General features: G+C 38.2%; 1 long non-coding RNA gene across 1 annotated transcript; it reads right to left on the reverse strand.

Moving 5' to 3' along the window:
- Positions 1-2,105: 2,105 nt before the first annotated feature.
- On the reverse strand, positions 2,106-3,554 carry LOC120939608. The gene is made up of 2 exons (XR_005749308.1): positions 3,436-3,554; positions 2,106-2,337 (listed from the first exon to the last, which is right to left on the reverse strand). It is a non-coding gene; the product is annotated as an uncharacterized LOC120939608 (long non-coding RNA).
- Positions 3,555-5,126: the final 1,572 nt, after the last annotated feature.

Consider the following 5,126-nt stretch of genomic DNA (forward strand, 5'->3'; position numbering starts at 1 on the left):
ATATTCGCAATTATTTTGTATTGTAAAATATCAAGAATATTCTGAGCCAATCAGAGTGCTCCTTCCGCATTTGCCGAATATTCGCAATTATTTTGTATTGTAAAATATCAAGAATATTCTGAGCCAATCAGAGTGCTCCTTCCGCATTTGCCGAATATTCGCAATTATTTTGTATTGTAAAATATCACGAATATTCTGAGCCAATCAGAGTGCTCCTACAGCATTTGTCGAAATTGCGCAGTAAATATCGCATTCGCATTTTGCGAAATTTCGAAAAAATATCAAGAATATTCTGAGCCAATCAGAGTGCTCCTACCGCAGTTATCGAAAATTCGCAATTATTTTCGCATTCGCAATAGCGAAAATTCGCAATCATTTCATTTCGATAAAATATCACGAATATTCGAATTTAGCGAATATATCTCGAATATTCGACTATATATTCGAGATATATCGCGAAATCGAATATGGCGTATTCTGCTCAACACTAGTCCTCAGCTAGTTCCTGCTTTACCTGTTATACCTGCTATATTTTCATTCTTATGTAAGTTGTGACCTTTGCTTGTACCTTGACTATGCTTCTGCCTTAAGTTCCCATACATTGCTCCCAGCTATGAACTGACTCCAGCTTGTATCCTGAACATTGCTGTTTAGCATTGATGACCTTTTGGCTCGTGCCCTGGCTTTGCTCCTGTTTTCTTATCAAGTGTCACCATGTTCCAGTCTCTGGTCTTTGTCTTGACTTTAGATATACAACTACATCATAGGGAAACCACATCTCAGCTGTTTATCAAATTAAGATTTTAAATGCCAAAAGGATATAGATCTAAAAAAAAACATTAAATCCAAGATTATTGTCAACAGCACTGACAAATAATAATTTCCATGTTTTTTTACAGAATTTTCTTATATGTATGATAAATATATGCAGTAAAACCTTGGATCACAAGTCTGCGAGTGTTTTGCAAGACTGGCAATTTATTTTTATTTTTTTGATAAACGAGCGATGTCTTGCAATAGGAGTAGCAACTGAGTAGAGTGGCACCTCTAAGTGTAGCAATATGGTTACATTTAATGAAGGTACAACATTTAGAAACTCACATGGTTGATGATTAAAACAGGCACATCTAAGTATGCAAGCATCAGGGGTAAAGCTGTCCAAATAGACCGTCCTAACCGCTGTCAGTCTGCAATCATGACCTGGAAGACTACCCTGCAGTAGAGCAATTCTTAAGCTAGGCTTGAAGCGCTGGTGGAGCGCAGCATGGTAGGGCCCATGTGGAAGAAAAATATATTTTAAATAAACATTCTTAATATATTTTTCTCAAATATATTGCCATATATTTGAAATGCTACAATTTTGGCCAGATTCAATATATTTCAAAAAATATATTTTAATATATTTGTGAATATATTTTGGATATTGCATTGTGAAATATGTTGCAAATATATTCATAAATATATGTGAAATGTACTTCTGAATGCATTTAGCAATATATTTATGCAACCATAAATATATTGCAATGTGCATTTTGGAATGCATTGTGAATATATTCAGAAATACATGTGAAATGTACTTCTGAATGCATTTAGCAATATATTTATGCAACCATAAATATATTGCAATGTGCATTTTGGAATGCATTGTGAATATATTCAGAAATATATTGCATTCAGAAGTACATTTCACATATATTTATGAATATATTCGCAATGCATTCCAAAATGCACTTTGCAATATATTTATGGCTGCAAAAATATATTGCTAAATGCATTCAGAAGTAAATTTAACATATATTTATGAATATATTTGCAACATATTTCACAATGCATTCCAAAATGCACATTGAAATATATTTTTGAAATATATTGAATTTGGCCAAAATTGTAGCATTTCAAATATATGGCAATATATTTGAGAAAAATATATTAAGAATGTTTTTTTAAAATATATTTTAAATATAAATGTAAATGTACTTCTGAATGCAAAATTTAAAAAAAATACATTCCTATTACATTTTGAAATGCTGTGTATTTATATATTGTATTTTATATATTGTAGGCCTATAAAACCAGCAAACATTTGGAAAAAAACAATAAAACAGTACAATACACACAACTTTATTATCATGTAAATATACAAAAACTACAACACAGGGAATAGAAAGTGGTGTTAACTGTGGTAAATGACATTAATGACATAAAAGTTTATTTGTGGTATTCTGATGAGGTTCCTGATGTTTCCCTTCAGGTGATATTTCGACGCCACAATTTTTCTCGTAACAGCGTCACTGATCACACCTTATGAAGTCCCAGGAAACTTTGTCAAAGTAGCAGCTTTAAAAAGTAAATGGAAAATACTAGACTTATTAGATTTTCCCTGTGAATCAAAAGCCATATAAGACCCTTTTCACACTGCAGTGCTGCTAAAGCTCCGGCGGTTTTGCAGTGTTTTTGTAGCACTTTTTAGGCGTTTTTTTTAAGGGAAAAAGTCCAGTTTTTAATGCGCTTTTAAGGTGCTTTGGAAGCGTTGCCCATTAATTTCAATAGGCAGGTGCATTTTTAGCGCTCCCAATCCGCCCCAGATGCTGCTTGCAGGACTTTTTCTAATGTTGCGCAAGCGCACCGCCCCAGTGTGAAGTTTCTCATTGCACTGAAAGGGATGCAGTTTTATGAGCTTTTTAGAGGCAATTTCTAGCGCTAAAACGCCTGAAAACTGCTTCAGTGTGAAAGGGGTCTAATAGATGCAGCTGAGTAAATAAAACTAACAAAATTAAGCATGTATAAAAACATCAAAATATTGTAGACTTTTCAAAAATCTGTATAAAAATCAACATCTTGCCTACAACTTGTCTTATTAGTTCAGACTACTACCAGACTGAGCAAGATATCTAATTTTGACACAACAGTCAAATTGGCTTACAGTCTACATGTCAAAGCTGATGTTTTCATAGGGTCTAACTGTACCCGCTTCTCTCCATCTCTCAGCCGCTTGGAGGCACCGCCTTGAAAGTTACTTTTTATTGAAGTGGTTGCATGTGCCAGTGCATGAAGTTAAAAAAAACTTCTGTGTGCAGCAGCCCCCCTATACTTACATGAGCCCCCTCTCGATCCAGCAATGTCCACAAGAGCCTTGTCTCTCCAGTGACTTGCACTGCTGATTGGCTTTCTGTAGTGGTGGGAGCTATTGGCTCCCGGTGCTGTCAAACACAGCCAGTGAGCCAATTAGGAGATGGGGCCAGGGCAAGGCTCAGTGTGTGATCAGACACACAGAGCTGTGGTTCAGGAGCACCGGCAATGGACCTGAGAAGAGAAGGATCCGAGCTGCTCTGTGCAAAAATCCTTACACAGGGCAGGTAAATAGGACATGTTTGATATTTTTTAAAAAAAACTACGTTTTAACGTTGAATGTTTCGGTACCAAAAGAAAACCTACCTGTTTAGGCCTAGAGTACGACACTTGACAAGCAGATGAGCTCAACTCTTCAGATGGGTGTATCGTGTGCATCACCTTCTGTCCCACACAGTATGAACTGCCACCTTCAGTGCTATTAGCTGCGCAATTGTGGTTTTCAAAGTATCCATTACGCCAGGAAAATCTATGGAAATGCATAAAAACATTTTAAGTAACATAATGGCCTATTTCTCATTATTTCCATACATTTCATTTGTTAGTAATTGATTACTTGTGGAAAAATGTACTTTTAAATGATTAGAGGGTTTCCTCCAGTCTGCTGCTGACCCCCCCCCCCCCACCAGATCAAAAATATTCCAGGAGGGTTTCACCCAAGGTAAAAGTAAGGATGTTCCATAAAACAGAAAATCCTACTTGTGTATATCGTATGTAGTTACCTCAGTGCACTCACTGATTCTATACTGAATGTAGTACAGTAAACTCCCAGTTACCCAACGATCCCCATTGGTACTGTTGTTTCTGGTTGCTTGAGAGCTAATAGTAACTCTCAAGTATCCACCTCCCATGGTTTTACCACCCCCAAATTCACATGTGAATGAACCTTAAAGTGCTCTTGCCAAATGCAACTAAGGGCTCATTCACAAGTGCGGTACGCAATGCTCCTCTGAAAAATTATGCAAGGTGGTGAGGAGGCAAAATTTTACACCAGTAATTGCAGTGAAAGGCACGTGATTGCAGCGCGGTAGTACGGCAATTATATGTTTAAATCAGGTGTGAGAAGGCAACATTGGAGGACACTGTGCCCTTTGATCATCTTTGACTTCTCCCATGTTGTTCAGGTAGATCTCCACCTCTAAGGTTGCCCAACTCTGCTTTAAAACACTGTATTATATAAGGGCAAATGATTGGTCAAATTTGTCTATTTCCACCTGCCTGGCTTTCAGAAATGTAACTACCTTACTGAGAGGTAGGTATATTGACTTGCCTGTAACAATTAGTTGTCTCAGTTTTTGGTTTTCTTCTTCCAAGTGCTTATTCCGGTTTTCCATTCACCAGTTGTCAGTCTTTGTCAGGTGCTTTCACAGCGGCTGGCGGCCCATCTGTCAGAATCACAAAAAAAAAATATCCAGCTTTCCACCTCCACCCCCCCCCCCCATACACACACACACCCATCCCCCCCCCCATACACACAGAAACTGCTAACCTCCTTCTGCACAATTCATTTGATGGCAGCTGAATGTAAACAGCAGGTAGTGGGGGAACCATAGCCAGACTGCCATTGGCCGTTTCAAATTATAATAGCCAAAATTAGGCTAATTATTGCGCCCCCTTCCCACTGCCTGCTGTCAATCAGCAGAGGAAGACCTGAAGGAGAATGTTCTCCTTCAAATCCTCTCCTTTGCTGATTGACAACAGGCAGTGGGCGGGTGCAATAGCCCACTAGCTATTGGCTACTGCAAATTAAAATAGTCAATAGTAACCTGGCTATTGATTTCCCTGCTATCTGCTCTTTTTTCCTGTATTCTGACAGTGGCCAGTGGCTGTTAGAATACAAAAAAAGGCTAGGTGTCAACTGATATCAGGCTACTTCTGGGGCAGCTGGATGTAAACAGAATATCAGTATATCAGTACCTCATATGCAGCATCAGGGGCGGGCTGCTTTTTGCTCATTGGCCGTTGCCAGGGCCAATGAGAGGGATGAGTCAGCAGGA

This window comes from Rana temporaria, chromosome 5 (assembly GCF_905171775.1).
Source record: "Rana temporaria chromosome 5, aRanTem1.1, whole genome shotgun sequence".
NCBI classification, from domain to species: Eukaryota; Metazoa; Chordata; class Amphibia; order Anura; family Ranidae; genus Rana; species Rana temporaria.